The 17,320-nt window shown below is 39.2% G+C and overlaps 1 long non-coding RNA gene across 1 annotated transcript in view; it reads right to left on the bottom strand.

The window, feature by feature from the left end:
• Nucleotides 1–492: 492 nt before the first annotated feature.
• The window catches only part of LOC142091391 (uncharacterized), a 70,782-nt gene continuing 53,954 nt past the window's right edge, over nt 493–17,320 (bottom strand). The window contains exon 4 of the long non-coding RNA XR_012676786.1: nt 493–618. This is a non-coding gene — a long non-coding RNA (uncharacterized LOC142091391). The remainder of the gene's footprint in view (nt 619–17,320) is intronic.

The raw sequence follows: 17,320 nt of genomic DNA, 5'->3' as shown, positions 1-17,320 counted from the left end.
AGGATTAAATGCTTGTTAAGGGGTTTCTAATTGAAATATTTCCCCATTATACTTTTAGTCCTACTGTTCAGGTGGGCCCTGGGTTAGAGAGTACTTTAAACCCCTTCACGATGCAAGGATAACCTTTGGGCGTGTATGCACTTTTTGCCTCTTCCCCACGTTCAACATTTAATCCTTCTATAGACTGCTAGCAAAAGCCTCTTCCTTTCCAATGGCAAAACTAGCTTTCACTCCATAAGCTGTAGAAAACATTGACATGCAGAGATTGTTGTCACTTGAACCAGATTACTCAAAGCACACATAACTTTCAAATACTGTCGATATAGTAAGAAGAAATGCTCAGATTTCCCGAATAATTGCGTTCTGAAGCTGAACACTTTTAATGGCACGACCACAATCCCAAATTACTTTCGCATTCATTCTCCTCCGATCTTTAGCCTTGTTTGCAGAACGAAAAAGAAAATTTCTACTTTAGGGACAGGATCCACCGTGGCTTTTTTTTTTTTTTTTTTTTCCTCCATCAGAGCCCAGAGCAAAAGAAACAGCAGCCATAAAGGTCCTAGCCACTGGAGCAGAATCTGGCATAGAAAACTCAGTGCTCTTCGGGAAGCCGTTCAGCTTTAAAAAGGAAAAAAAGAGAAGAGGGGGGGAAGAATTAGAATCTCTGCTGGTCGAACAGGTGAATCATCCATTTACAAGAAAGCTGTACAGAGCGCTCTGCTGAAGAAAAGATTTGCCAGTGCCCCCCACCCCCACCCCTGCCCTTCACCCTCCCCTCCAGAATGATACTTCAGATTTCAGAACATTTTGGATTATTTAAAATATTATTTCAGCTGATGATATAATGCAACATTATATAAGAGCCGTTTCTTTGTCACTGTGCACCATTCAATCAGTTATGCCTCAGACACAAAATAGTTAAACGAAACAAAATATATATATGAGAGAGAGAGAGAGATGTATAGCAGTCCCTAGATTTCATTCAATTTCTTTTTTTAAAGCTGATCATGATTTAACAAACAATTTTGACCACAGCTTTCAAATCAATAATTAGAATGAAAAATCTCTCCCCTCCATAAATATGACATTAACATAATTATACCACCCCCATCACATAGACCCATCCTCTTTAGGGAATACATCTGATGCTCTGAAGATGGAAATCAGTCAGATTTTAGTTGCTCTCAAACGTACCTTTGCTTCTCACTGACTGACTGGCTTTACCTTCCATGCACACACACAGTCACTAGCACACACGCGCGCACACACACACACATACACATGCGCGCGCACACACACACGCACAAAAAGGCAAGGCAAAGCAGCGGATGCTGACTCAGAGCAGTTGTGTGTGGAGGGGGTGGTATCGGCTGGTATTTTCACTGCACTCATCATTAACATTAACTCACTCTCTAGCATCCACCCTCTCTCAGACCTGCTGGACTGCAGCATTTGCATGACGCTGTCACTCTAGCCCCTGTGGGTCAGATGTTAGAAGAAAAAAAAGCCTCAAGGCTCTCATAAGGAATGCCTTCATTTCTTCCAAAGGGTCCCTCTTCTTATTTTTCCACCTTTCTACTTCCTCTGTTGCTGTGTCTCAGTTGTTTGACATCTTTCCGGAAGAAAATGTCTTGAGCTGCAATAAGCCAGTAGTCAGTCGGTCCTCCCCTCACCTCACACTCCTATTCCCACCCCCTTTTTTTCCTAATCAATAAGACAGATCTCCAAATGCAGTTGTGAAAACAGGCTCTGACACACAGACTTTCATCCTCGATCCTCTGCCTCAGGAATAGCAGGCAACCCAGGCTCACACGTGATGTAGAGAGAAATAATGCCAGTAATTCTTGAACAGTCTTAGGAGTTTATTCTACGCCTTCTTCATTTTTTCCTTTGCTCGAACAAATACCAGTGGGAAGGACACACTAGCTCTCAAAAGCTACAAGGATTCATTTCTTCAGAAAAGAATGAAAATTAAAAAGGCTAATATTAATCTTCCTCAAAATTAATGCTATCTTTCCCCCCACACACACTCATTGTGTTCTTTCTAAGTAGGAATTGTCTCATAGCCAAAACACTGCCAGGGTCTGAATAACCATTCACTGTGCTGAAATCGTGAGTTTCTGGACTTCAATCGGTATTTAACCAGACTAAGTAATTTTTTTTCTTAATTTTAGACTTCTTAATTAAAAATAAAATAAAAAAACAGAAGCTGCTTGCGTCAGAGGGAGCACTGCGAGAGAACAATGGCAATACACCCGCACCACCACGCCGAGTACTGAAAATGCATGTTTGAGCTACGCGTGTGTATTTATCTGTATGGTATTTGCTCCGTGTTGGTAGAGCAGTCTGCACACATACACGTACGTCGAATACACACACACACAGAAACTCAAGACGCGTATATAAAATACACAACACAAAACAAAGCAGAAAGGCTGTTAACTGAAACACAGGCACAAGTTGTCTGACAGGCTATGAAAATCCACAGAGCGTAATTATTGTGTGCATTTTTACCTTGTTCCTTTGTTCTTAAGGCAAGGGACTTTAATGACTTACGGTGTTGACAATCTTTCGGCTTTTCCCTTTTTACGCCACCAGTATTTGGGAATTATTTTTCCAGACAATACCACACCACTGTGATTCGCGGTATAAAAATTATTTACCGGGGGGGGGGGACAGGTGATACGCAATTCGCCAGCCAATTCTCAAAGCTGCCTGGTGCCGTAGAAACTCTCAGCGTAGCCGGGCGGGCAGGTCCCAGGATGCAGTGCTACACCGCAGTCCCGGCTCAGGTAGCCATTTGGCAACCTTACGGCAGCAGCAAACGTGAAGGGCACCCGCTCCAAGAAAGGTCCAAAAGACAGTGCGCAGCCCCGAAGTAAAGAAAGGAAGCCAAAACGCCAGGGTACACGCCCTAAGCCCAGTTCGTACGCGCTTATGACCGGTCGTCGTGATGGTAGTTAATTTCTTAGGTAAAGGACGGAGGAACGTAGACAATTAGGAAACAGTTAAGTTTGTAGTCTCGGAGAAAGGGAGAGACGGAGTCAGACACACACCCACAGACAGAGACAGAGAGCGAGCGGAGAACGCCAAGCATGAGACAACAAAAACAAGACCGAAATCAGATTTGGGAAACTGAAAAAATACAGGATTACAGCATTCAGCTTAGCATTTACTGAGGTATAAAAAAAAAATTAACACATGCACAGCATGGCTTAAAATACTTATTGCCATCAATAGTCTGTGACGGATGCCGGCTTCTTACTGCTATACGTACATTAGATTGGTCATCGCCTCTTAATCTCCTTTTGCTCAGACCCATCCATTTTTTGCTGCTCCAGCATCTGTGCCCTTTATGCTTTTTTTCTGTATAGTTACCCACAATACGCTGGATAAATTAATGTCACGACCTCGCTATGGCTATCAGACAGAAAAAAAGTCTACTATTTTAATAATTGAACGTGCGCGTACAGCAAACTGCCTACTGATAGCCCAGCTTTGTGGACTGCCTCCAAAAGCAGCCTTTGCTAGCTCTGCGAATCAGAAACAACAGATGCAAATACTAGCCACATAGCCCCAGCTTTCTGTCTTGCCTTTTTTTTTTTTCAAAACCCACCCTTTTCAGTCTGTGCCATCTCATTTTCCCCGCGTCTGCCCCCCTCAATGGTTAAAAACATTAGCCTGCTGAAATTAGAAGCTTTTGAATAAAAGCATAACGATGAGTGAAAATTATAAATGGCTGCAGATTCTGGAAATTTATATCCAGACGGTGAGTAGGGAAGAGTACCCAGGTTCAAGTGCTGAGCCTCACTCGGGAGCACCTCTGGGGCCAATGGGACTGCAGACTAGATTAAATCAATAGTCGTCTGAAACGAGATGTCGTAATCAATCAGCTCAATTACCACTGTCATAGATCTGGGCTTAAGGTCTTTCCTGATTCCACTCTTCTAATCATTAACCCTTATACACCCTCAAAATAGGAACTCACACTTGCTCTGCTGCCCTACCTTTCAGATCATCAAAGTTTAACTTAGCATTTTCCCCCCTTTTTCCCTTTCCCTATTTACATAATGTAAGAATGGGTCAGCAAGAAACGTTTTAAATGTGAACATGGCAAGGTTAGATGCACTCCTTTAAATGTACCTATTATATATTTGCTGCGTGTGCACTTATATATTATTATTATGCCTCCGGGAGTGGCTGGGTGGATCAAAGACTGCTGTTTAATTAACATTCAACTCAGCTGTTTCCTTGGAGATTAAAAATAGAAGACTAGTTGAATTAAACTGAAGCTATTCACTCCTTTCACTAATCCAATATTATAGAACTCCTCTCCCCACAACCTAGTTACGAACAACTCATTTCTGGTTAATCAACCACTAGGAAAATCCATTTTCAGTTTGAGGGTAAGTGTGAAAAAGTTGGAAAGACATTTTCGTATGCATGTCTGAATTTCACGGAATTGCCCAATCATTTACATTTTGCATCCACAGTACAGTAAATCCCTATGCGATGCAAGGAGAAAAGAACCATCAGGTTTGAATACGAGCAGAGCCACTTTGAAATCTTGCCTGTAATTACTATTGGCTGTATGAAGATTAAATGTCATCCATTTAACTTTTTTTTATTCCTGTGCAGGTCCTGAAAAGATCGAAAAGCTTTTCATAAAAATGCTCCAGCAATTGTCACATATCCTTTTCTCAGTTTCTCAGGGGGAGAGAAAGAATCCAGGTAGCAAGTATGCAGAATTTTGGTCGCCTAAATTTGATTTATTCTGCTGATAGACCTAAATAATAATAGTGAAAGAAAACCCCATTACATTTACAGTTACATCACTGTCTGTACACACTGCCTGTTTCCAAGCACAACCACACCTTTTTTAACCATAGATCTGCTTTTCAGCTGGAGAGAGCGAACGCACAGCCGTAGTCCCCGCAGCCCTGTGAATGCCGAATAGCAGAATTAGCCCCCGTGCCACGGCAATGATATTTTGGGGAGGAATTTGTGCTCCTAGAGGTGCCAGGAGTGGATATGGGACAGGGGCAGCAAAAAGGTGTTTCACGGCAGAGGCCGAGACCGGGGGTCTGGCTGCGGGGAGGGCACCTGCCGGGGCAGGACGCCGCGCTATCCAAGACAGGGTATAATTGGAGATCGATTGCTGGATTTAATGACCCAGCTGTTTTCATTAGTAGACATGTAAAAAATTGGTCTAGAGAACTATTCAGCTGCTAGCATAGGCGCTTTTTAACAGGCTTATACCTCAGCCAGGAGCGACTTTGTTGCAGTAACTGACCCCTCACAGATGGAAAAAAATTACCTCAGCTTTGCATCTTTTCTGGGAAAGATTTAGTTGACAGTGGGATGAGATACAAAAAGGACTTTAATTCTGTCCTTTAGTAATGCTAAATGAATGCAATGCACCAGACACCACCTTAAACTGGATGAAGGGCACTGCTCAGTTTTGCAGCAGCAGTTAAGACTGTAGGCATCATCCACAAGGGGACAGCATTCACATCCACACCAAAAGATGCAGTTTGTGTGCATGAAGAACAGAATGAGAGTAGCAGCCATTGCTGAAACCACCCAAAAATAAAAAAAAAAAAAAAAGAAAAGAAAAAAAAAAGCGTTCCCTGGATTATTACTTATGGACAGAGAGGGAGGAGAGGTGAGGCTGGATGTCAGATGTCAAAACCCATTCAAATACAGGATGAGTCTTTTGTTTCTTGGACAGAAGGTAATTTGCAATATTAATACAAACTTTGTGTGAAATAACTAATAATAATGTTAAGAGAATGTGATGACAAGAATTAGATACTATTGGAGCAAAATCAGAACGTGTCTAACACGAAGGGAAAAATGCACTAATATCAAATCTTATTCTGATTTTACAGTTCTTATCTTCATATTCTCAGCGTGCCCCAACTGGGAGGTAACACCCTCATCCCTCTTCTTTTTCTAGGAGCAAAAGTTTCTTCATCACAGTGCACATGAAAGGGATACCCATTAAAATAAAAGGCTTAGCTTCCTTTAATGTGGCATTTAAATGACTTAGAAGAATGAGACTGTTAGAGTGACCTGTGTCTAAGCATATGCCATAGTTTTGTACGATTGTCCATGAATCCTTCTCACCTCAGTGATGAACAGCAAGGGGATAAAGACTTCAGAAAAATCCCACAGTTACCTAGTCCCAGATCTATCGCAAAAAACTACTCTCTTAATTTCTTGTTTAGAAATGCTACACCCAGACTTTGCCTTATTTCTTAGTAACTTAGCTGAAATTCCCACCTGATCGTGAAGTATTAAAAATATATATATAGCCTACACAATCTATTACAGAAAGGAAATCACACAAACAAAAATACAGAGAAACAGCAATATCATTCTCTCCCTACGCAAACTCCTTCTTGCTCGAGAAATGCTATTATACCATCTCCTTGCTGACTTGTCAATTTACCTGCCCTTTATTAAAACACAGACATATGACAGCAGAAATTATTGCAGTCTGAATTACTTTGAAAGTATATGAATACTATTCAATAGACCTTGATTTCACTGACATTTCCAATTAAAAAAGTAATTATTTGTGAAAACTAACCACTATGATATTTATTCTTTTTTGACCTATGTTTTCTTGAGCTTCAAAAGCATGAAATAAAGAATGAATTAACTTTTCTATTTATGAACACTTTTTATACTTACTTCACTAATTGCTTTGTGTTACTGCTTAATACATCATCAGCACAAAGTGAAGAAAGTGCCTGGTACTAAAATGAAATTCCAACCGTTCATAAACCTGTTTTTGGCTAAACAGTCAAGTTTGCATGTGCAGTCTGTTCAATAAGACGTAAAGTGCCAAGCACTATTTTAAAAATCCCACTTCATACATTTTCCAGTATGACATTTTTACTCTTTCCTTAGTAATTAGGTATACATATATATATATAAAATCGAAAAAACCGCAAGTTTACGCGGAACAAGATCGCCGAAATATGTTGTTTGTTCCCAGAAGGCAGCCCTCCACGCTGGTTTCACAGGATTGCTGCAATCATCAGTGGGCCTGATCCTGCAAATAGGGCAATTCAAGTAACTTCATTCAGATCGATAGTGTCTCTGAAATGATCTGAACTATATTTCTGAGCACCGATTCTTGGATACGTATATGTCAAATAAGAATCGGAGTTCATAACAGGAAATTGAAGGCATTCTGTACATACTGCAAACAGTAACAGAATGTATAGGATTCTGCTATAGAAAAAAACCCTCCTATTTTCTTAACAATGTGATTTGAAGATAAACATTTGTGAGAAACATTCGGACACACCATTTCTACAGCTTTGTTTTAAGAGGTTTCAAAAGTAGGCTGGGGAAAAGCAAAGCATTTCAATACGAAAATACAAAATAGCAGGTTCAATGCCTGCAAAACCAGAATATTTTAAATTTTCTAGACAGTGAAGGTTAAAGCTATCCTGCATTCTCATAGTTCTCTCTCCTTTCAATCAATCTCATTGATTTTTTTTAAGGGTCAGAGGCTATACCTTCATTGATCAAAGAAACAGCCTGACACAGCGAAAGAGTCTGCCAATTCCAGACAGATCAATCACACCTTTGTCTGCTTTTGATACATTATGGTTATTTATTCTGCATCACCACGACTTTCTGTCGCATGGCTCTTAGTGTAATAATGCTGCTCAGGGACAACAATAAAAAAGGGGGGAGGGGAAATATTCTATTTAAAATATTTTAAGCCTCTCTCTGGTATTTCTGAAGGTGGCTTATGATGGAACTTGGCCAACTTGTTTGATTTCATTTTTGCCTTGAAAAAGAACTCCTTTTCTGGTATTTAGCTCTCCTTGGTCAGCGCCTTGTAGGATTTTAAAGGCGATCCTTTGAAAATGATTTGTGCAAACTGTTTTTAAAAAAATAATTAGATCTTGATAGGACAACAGTTATGATCTAATCACAACCATAATTTTCCATGTTTATACACTGTTTTAGAAATGTTTTAATAAATAGAATGTAACTGATACCCTGCTACAGCCACTGACTGCTTTATGACTGTAAAATGAAACTAAATGGTCAGCCTGAAATAATTGCTAGGAAATATTGCTGAATAAACAGATATAAGTGCTGAAAAGCTCCTGGCTTTGCAAACTATTATGCTGAAAGCCAGCTAAAGCTTTAAAAAACGCACTATATGCTCACTGTCTGTCGTGACTGAAAGTTATATGCTGAAGATATAACTGGAAGTTATATATTATTTATCGTTCCGTAGCATCTGCGAGAAGCTTTTAAAATTACTGTTGGTCTAATATCAAATCTTTTGTTCACATTTGGTAGCCTATCGCTTCACAAGCAGTTGCACTACTTAAGAGAAATCACTCGTGGATCTTGTGATATTTGTTATAAGTAAAAGCATTAAAATCCAGTTCTAAAGGTGAAATTGTAGCCTAAGAGAAGTCGGTGGCAAAATGCCCAGTGACATCAGTGGAGTCAGGACTTCACTGCAAGAAGTTACATCTCAACCCCTTCAATCCAAGCTACCTTCAGGAGAAAAGGCAACGCATGGGATGTCACAGGACCATACTCTCATAAAGAATTAAAAAAAAGTTAACACATTTCTTAGCAAAATAGCTAACACAGCTGTGATGAGCTCTATGCACCATGAGGCGCTAGCAAAGACAGTGGAACTTTTCAGTAAAATTAAGCATGTGAATCTTTGCAGGATCAGGATATCAGGTAATAAGACATAATCACCGTCTTGAAGAAATTATTCACCTACATCATTAGAACATTAAAATAAGATATACGATAATCCAAACACTTGGCATTGGTTTCTGATTTCATTGTGCCTGCTCTGTAAATTATTGTGCACCCGATTTACGATTACATCAGCATTATTATGTAGAGCAAAAGGTAAGTGGTATACAAAGCTGAAATATTAAACCCATTAAAAAGTTATGAGTTTGACAGAATCCCCACATGTATTTGTATGCATGCCAAGAAACGCATTTTAAAACCTTTAACTAAAGGAAACTGCCTTCCAGAGATAAACTGTAATGCCTAAAAGGCATTGCTAAAATGCTACCACCACTCTCAAAGGCCAAGAGACCTTAAAAACGGTTGCTGGCTGACAGCATTACACAAAACCATACAGTTTCTTCTGTAAAGAAATAAAGCTGAATGCGCAACATTTCAGAGAAGTTTTGAATAAGTCTATTTGTCCGGTTTACTTTGCAAAGGCTCTGTAGAAAACAGCACCATAAACACTTTCAGTCCCCACACAAGGGCTAAACAAAGAGTCCTCTTTCTAGCCATTTAATCCAGTAATTTATTTTTTCAACCATCACATAAATCGAAACACAGCTGTAACCAATGACTTGCAGATCCAGTTCCCTGCCAGCTGGATCCTGTTCTGCTGAAGCAGCAAGATTTTTACATTGTTCACTTCTGTACATCTGGAGAAACCATTTGGGTTCAAAGGTGACTAGAAAAGCTCTTTAAACAAACTCAACCAACAGTGAAGAGAGGCCTAAGTATCTATAAAAGCTACATGGAGTTCCATTTAAAAAGTTCTTTTTTTCAAATTAGCGCATAGAGCAGTTTGCTTCTTTAAACATTTTATGATTATGACATTTTAATTGAATTATACACTCAAATATGTATTTTGATAATGAAGAAACATTTACTATTTCCCAAGAACTTTCAAACACAGTGTCAATACTCAAAAGTGATCACAGTCAATAGTTTATGTACTTATCACATTTAAACGAATCATCAGAAAAATAGTGATGGAATAAAATAAAATATCAAAAATATACCTCAATTCATACATCTTAGCTGTTGCCTGAAATGCCACTCGACTTTAAATTAAAAAAAAAGCAAACGATAAGAAAGCATATACTGTACTTAGATATGCTGAACCTGAAATCTCTTAGAAGTTAATCCTTAAAATAGCTTTACTTCAAAAAGTCTGCATCATCCCTTACTGCATGAGTCTGCTAGTTAAGTAACAAAAATGTCCCTGACATTTAAAACTGCACACAGTAAATTGATTACAATGCATCATTTCCTTTACAAAAGCAATCACAAAGCAAACCAGCTGAATCTTTCAGAGGTAAATAACAATGAATATTGAAGGCTCATATAATCTGTATCTTTGATTACTTTTCAGACAAAACAGACGCTAAAATACATTTACAATGGAGGGGTTTTGTAAGGCTCAGGCCCCACTAACAAAAATACTTGTAACATTGAAAGTCCCTATGCTAGGTCTTATTTGCAAATTCATAAGCATGCGCTCTTGATCACAAAATAAACCAAAACTTGTCATTGGATGTGTGTTTCTCTTCAAGCAGGTAAGCAGGACACATCCAGAACATGCCCCAATTGCTTAGGTAAAGATGTAGTTCCTTTACTGCACATTATTAAAAGGTGTTTCAAAATTCAATTAGGGTTCGCTACTGTAATTGCTTCTTTTCCTTTTTTAATACTTACTGTTATAGCTGGTTTGAAACGATGCTGATAAAAGTATCCTTTCTGCTTGCCACTCTGGCCACATCTCTGTGCTGGCTTCATGTTATTGCCCGTTATCTCCTCCTCACAGATTAACTGAGTAGCTACCTCACCTTCAGCTCTTGTTCTTGTTGTCTATTCTTGCCTGCGCTTCCCCCCTTCACTCATAATTATAGGAATGCACTGTTAAATATGCTATCTGTGCTCTGTTGTGAAAATAGGAGCATTAAAAAGCATTAAAAATAAAAAAGAAGGAAAATATCATGTCTTTAAAAGCCAGATAAACCAGATAAATCATCTGCAAAAATTAACACGCACAACTCATAACCAGGTAATTACTACATTACTCCAGGGCAAACTTCAGGGTATTTAGACGTGCATTTCTGTCCATTAACATGTATAGATTTACGTAAACACTCTAAAATTAAAAGTATCTAGTTTGCACTTAATTACAATGTTTCTGGAAAGCTTTCTCCCTTCAGTTCCTGATGGGTATTTACCCTTAACTATGGTTGAGTTTTTGCCTGATAACAAATGTATCACAAAAGGGAGTGAATTTTGACAGGACATAAGCTGCCACTGCCCAAGAATTGAGCTTCTGCAGCGTGTCCCATGATCAACTTTGCCAAAATCATCAGCACAGTTCATCAACAGTATAAATCTTCATTTACCATCCATTCACCACAGTTCTTTCGTTTCACCACCAACCGCCCTCTCTAGTTCAGACGCTGTCTTGTCAAAACTATTTGCCTCCATTTTTAATGAACAGGTTAGGATTTATTGTCCAATTCAGACATCACCTATGGCCCATTAGGTAACATTATCTGCCTGCCCGCCTGCCTGCCTAGAGTTTCATGTAAGTTAGATCTGGGTAACTTTGAGTCACAATCTGAAATACACCCTTCAGAGGCCTGGGACAGTCTAGGAAAAGTAAAGTAGCCTGGAGAGAGGTATTGCCTATTTTTGTTAGGTGCCTTTGGTTGCCTAGAAAACCTCGCTTAACTCTCTCACATCGCAGTTGGCAGTACAGATGGTATTCTGATTTATCCAGGAATGTAACTCCCATGGCAGACCCTGAGGCAAAGGCTTTGGTGTTTTTTATGTATCTGGTTTAAAACCTAAGCCCTGCTGAATGAATCTCCCAACTGGAAATCCAACTCACTGAGCTAGAAAGACTGAATCAGAGATTTTTAGATCTGACACGCCAATTCAGAATGTGCTAAGCCAGATCTTCCAATTATCTGAATTTTTGCTTGGCAAATGGTATGGGTGCTTCTACCTAGGGGTTTGGGTAATTATGCTTATCTTCTATAAGGCATTTAGTTATGTCAGTTTACATTGCAGAGAGTCCTTTATGTAACCTGTACCACTGGGTGCTCTGCAGCAGGGATGAACAACTTTCTAAGGCTGGGGTGCCAGACTTCACATACATCTCCTGTATTAAAGACGGAGCTTGTCAATAGAAACAGAACAGGGAGCCAGAAGCTGCTGCCATTTAAAGATGAGTGATGTTGCCAATCACCTTTTTGGCAGAGTCTTGCTCCTACGCAAGGCAGCAGTTCCCATTTGCCAGTTCTCAGAGAGTGTGCAAGCCAGAACCTTCAACCTGTAGCGTGTATCAGGACATCGGCCAAAAGAGGTGGTGCTTTCTGCCCTCCCTCCTGACCTCAGTCATTTGTTCCTTCACCTTGTTTGTGCTGACACTTGCGTCTTACAGCTGCATCGCAAAGCAGATTAGGGAACTGACCCAAAAAGCAAGCGAGAAGAAATACAAGATTAGTTTGCAGCTGGATCAATCCTCAGTCTAGCTCGTTAAACAGCCACATAAACTAAGTGGCAGCACAAAAGGCCAAGTGGAAATGAGTGCCACTGGCAAGAGGATGGAGTTCTCCTTTCGGTGGCAACGTGAACTTAGGCAGAATATAAGTGGCCCTATACCTAGTTGGAACCAGGACCTGTGTGAGCTGTCGCCTCTCAAAGTCACCTCTTTAGGACACTAAGGGTCCCCATCTTCTGTCTGTGCACTAGCCTTACTACACTCCCTGGCATCCATGTTGAACCCTGCAATACAAAATCAAAAATACTGTCTGAAGCAAAGACATGAGACTGTATTACAGCCAGAGAGAAATTAAAAGATACAGCCAGAGGATAAAAGACTAGACACTCCAGGAAGTATCATGTAGAAGGCTGTTCAAGGTGGTCAGAATAGTAAATGAGGTATTAGCAACAGTCAAGTAATACATCAAGGCTATAAATAACTGTGAAATCAGGTATTAACAGTAATTATACAACACACAAAGGAGGTGCTCAGAGATTCCAGTACACTTGAAATGCAAATTACTGCAGAGCTAAGGATAGTTGTGACAACAGATTTAAAACCAAAATTAGATCTCTGATTTTCAGACACTATGAAGAAGTTTATGTGAACTTTGCCAAAAAGGGCTTGCATGTACTATATACATACCATTACTTGTACAGTCTTCTCCTTGCATGTATCTCATTCCACTTATCCAATTTAGAACAGTGTTCTCAGTCAATTATTTACAAAGATAAAATAGACTGGCTTAGGGTTTTCATAAAGTCCATTATAGCCATAAACCATACAGAGAGAATCAATAAATTGTATGTTATCTCCATATAGCAGTCAGCATTTTGCCTTTTTTTTTTTTTTTGGTAAGTAACATGCCTATCACTGACGTAGTCAGTACATTTTTCATTGGATTTTGATCTACAGGCACACACCACAAGGCAAACATATGCCTTTCCCTTCACAAATAAAGTGCCATCAGACACTGCATCCGTGTTTGTAAATCATTTTCGAGATGCTGTGTTCTCACACGTGCAATCTGAGAGCAACAACATAAGACGAAACATATCATTGTGAAACATATCACATCCATTACTTATGAAAAAAAAAAGGTGGAATGGCACGATCCACAGCTAGGTCTATGTTGTGCCCTGAATTCCTAAGCAGAACATCTCATCACAATGACTGAGCATTTCAGCCCAAAAAGGACCATGCCTCTCTAGGGATCACGGTATTTGCAAGCGCCTCGGAAATCCACGCGGCGCGTGCATGTGACAGACTCTGCCTGGGAACCCACCAGCTGGCTGAAAGAGACCAGCAACGTGTGCATCTGGGAAGCTTAAAGAATTAATGCACATACCGAAAGAAACCTTCCCAAGTCCACACGAATTTACCTTTGAAATAGCCCCCAAAACATACTTCTTAATAAAGTAAATTTGACATAAAATGTTAGCTTAAAGCACTTCATTTGCACATCCTCAGGAGGGTATGACCTTGAACATGGACCTGAGGACATGCCGGTATCAGAGAATAAAGGCATCTTTTCTTCATCTTTGATTATTAGGTTGCAATGGCACCTTGAAAGGTACAGCTTCCTTTGTGAAATCTTGCTATGTGAGCCTTGGCCTTGCCTTCCCAGGGTCCCTGCAGCTTAGGATGACAACACAAGGAAATTGAGTAAATCCTTCTTAATACACCTGTTTTCTCCATGAAGAAGTGAAAGCTGCACTACACTTTAAAAGATATGCTTCCATGCCAGCAGGAGAGATGCCTGTAGGATAACCAGCAATAGGAGGACCGTAAATTTTAGTCCATTATGTAGAATAAAAATGGCCATAATAGGTTAGATCCAAGGGCCTCCTTGGATCAACAGGCTCAACACCCTGTCTTCAACACTGCATATAAATGGATGCCAAAGGTCTTCCTTTGATTTAGATAAGCACAGATGATCCCTCTAACAAAAGACTATGAGGTGGCTATAAGGAAAGAGAACTGGTTTGGATATTACTAAGAGAGTTGCCAGGTGGGAAAAATGAAATAGCACAGAATTGTAGTAACATGCTTTCAGGAACTGAAGAAGGACAGAGGGTACATAGGACAGGTAATGGTATAACATGCTGCATGCTGTTCTTCTATACTCACTAAAACTTCCCTGTTTCCCAGTTCCTCTCTGTTTTCCATGGATACTATTACAGTGATTTCAAAGCCTCTTTGCAATTGTTTCATAAGGGTCAAATTCCACACTATGTTCAACATGAGCAGTGGTAACCGCGCTGCCTTTGAACGTAAGTTCTCTGGTGCAAGGACCAATACGTGAACTACTTCGTACAGTCAGCCCCTGAAGTTTGCTGAGTGCAGGTACCCCAGAAAACAAGGAAGCAAAGCCAACACAACCCAACAACAATAACAGCTAGACAATAGTAACGTGTTTTTTAATAATTACTTTTGTTTTCTCTCTCTATCCTGGGATCCTTTGGGATCCATCCTGGGAGCTTTGCAAAGAGGGAAAAGTTTTATAAATACAACTCCTAATGACAAAATCAGGTGTTTCAACTACATCTGGGAAGCTTAGAAAGCCAGTTTGATGATACTTTCTCTAGGTGAGTCTAATAAAACATAGTTAAAAGCTATTATGCCCTACATGTCATAAAATACATAAGTGACTATTGTAAAGAGAAAATTATTCCACTAATAAAATATCCAGGAAGCTAAGCAAATATACTACTACATTACACTACTGGAGCCTTAAAGTTATTCATAAAGCCGTAAGCCAGCAACTGAGAGATTCTTATAGTTTTTCCTTTATTAGACAGAAACATTATAACGCTGTACAGGGTACAGTCACCATAAGCATAGTCATTTGAAAAATGAATTACCAAAATTTTCTGTGGATTTTAGTTAGGTAACAGCAGGCCTTCCCGGGTTGCAAACAAACTCTGATCTAGCCAAATGTGTAAATCCCCAGATTTATAAAGTGGTTCAATGAAATGCAGAAGTGGCAGACTGCGTTGCTAAATCCACCTGGAAGAGAAGTATCACGTGACCCTTTTCCATAGAAAAGTGGCACTATTAAGCCTTGATGATATTAGAATTTTTCAAAAACATGTTGAAGCACAGTATTTTTTCAGCCTGCCAAACAGTGCCATTACACTTGCTTCATTCTTAAAATTCAGCCAATGAGTCAACAAGCATTTTCATTATTCAGTGAGCAGTATCAGAAAGCGTGAGGCAAACAATACATGAGGACAGGTTTATAACTTCTACATCTCCATCAATTCTTACAGATTTCAATTGTTTAAAATTGTCTCCTGCGCTCCTGTCACTGCTTTAGTTAGTGACCTCATAGCAGCAGCTTTCAATTTTAAATACCAGGCATTCACCCCTCAAAAAAATGCACAGCAAGTTACGTTACATCAACACACAGTTTCCCCTTATTCCCAGGGAAAACTACTTCTCGAACTGTCTTAGTATTCATACTCATGTATTCCTGCATTATGAGTGGGATAAATGAGTGCTAAAAATATTCTGTTCATTATTAATCTCATTTCTTACCATTTTTTTGAAAAATAAAAATACAGTATTTTGCATTCCTTTAAAACCAACATCCATTTGGAGGAAAAGAAAAAAGAAAAAAAAGAAGAAAAAAAAAAGTGAGGAAAGACCATAAAGCATCAAGTGGCACTCCACATTTATTCATCTGGAGTCTTGGTACAATTATTAGTGCTCATGATTGTGCGTCCCGGAATCCCCTCACTTTAAGTTCCTCCAGGTTGTATTCTGCTCTTAACAGGCAAAAATTAATTGACTCATTGTCTACTCTGAAGACAGGATTTTTCTTTTGATTTGTAAGAGTTTCAAATATGATGTTAATAGGTGTGGGAGTAAAATCCATAGTACCTATGTACATTTCAGCTTATTTCCCAAAGGGATAAAATAGACTTGATGGAGCAATAACATTTCTTTCACAGACCACCCTTTCACTTCAAAATAAATCAGCTAAAGTGATCTCAAGCAAAGGATTTATCTGTGCAAACCCAGTCATGTCATTCATTAAGGTCTGCTCACTCCTCTATTTCAGGACTACAGTCAGAATTTACCGCAATTGGCATTGAACGTCAGTGCTATTTCCCTGTATCCACAGTAGGAAATAGCAGTACTTGAGATGACACTCAAGCATGGTAAGCATGGATAAATGCCGACTTTTACTGAGGACCACGGTAGGTTAGTGAAAGGAGATGTTGTGGTATCCTTAACGTAAGATTAATGAATCTTACTGTTATTCTAAAGCAGTCTCGAGTAATGGTTTAAAAACAGCATTGAAATAATTAGAATCAAGATTGTCAGCGAAAGCATGAAAATAAAAACATCATCCATTGTTTTACAGAAGATTAATCAAGTTGTGTGAAATTGGGAATATTTTAAGTGACTGTAACTAGTAATTTGTTAAGTGAGCATATGCAGACCGTATATGAAATTCAAATTTTGAAAAGTCTTTCATAGTTGTACAAAACCTGTTTTCTGAATTTAAGTATGTACATAAGGAGTTTGCATTGAAGTGAATTTCATGCAATCAATGCATAAATGACCACCATGCTCTTAGCAGCTCTGAAAAGAGATCAGTGGGAAAAGCAGAATGATAGGTATCAGTGCCAGCTTGGTGAGCAATACCAGTATGCACTTTACAGACTAAATGGGGAAGACACAGCACTGATCAGGAATTAACACAAAATAAATTAATTGGTGGGGTCCTGAATGTCACAATTCTACTTCATGTTTGGGTATACAAACATGATTTGAAAGTGTCTACCTGCAGATAAAGAATATTTGAACTTAATTTTGGATAACAATTAAGTTAATTTTACATTTTGTGGGGAATACCCTGCAATACATGGACTGGATCCAGAAAATACATGGAAAAGGCAATGCTGAAGGAGAAATCATAGGTAACAAAAACCATTTGTACTTCCAGTTTGATATAATAGTAAAGTACTGAGTAGCATA

The sequence above is a fragment of the Calonectris borealis genome, chromosome 1, assembly GCF_964195595.1.
Source record: "Calonectris borealis chromosome 1, bCalBor7.hap1.2, whole genome shotgun sequence".
NCBI classification, from domain to species: domain Eukaryota; kingdom Metazoa; phylum Chordata; class Aves; order Procellariiformes; family Procellariidae; genus Calonectris; species Calonectris borealis.
The sequence above is the reverse complement of the archived record's forward strand: the minus strand, read 5'-3'. Positions and strand labels throughout refer to the sequence as shown.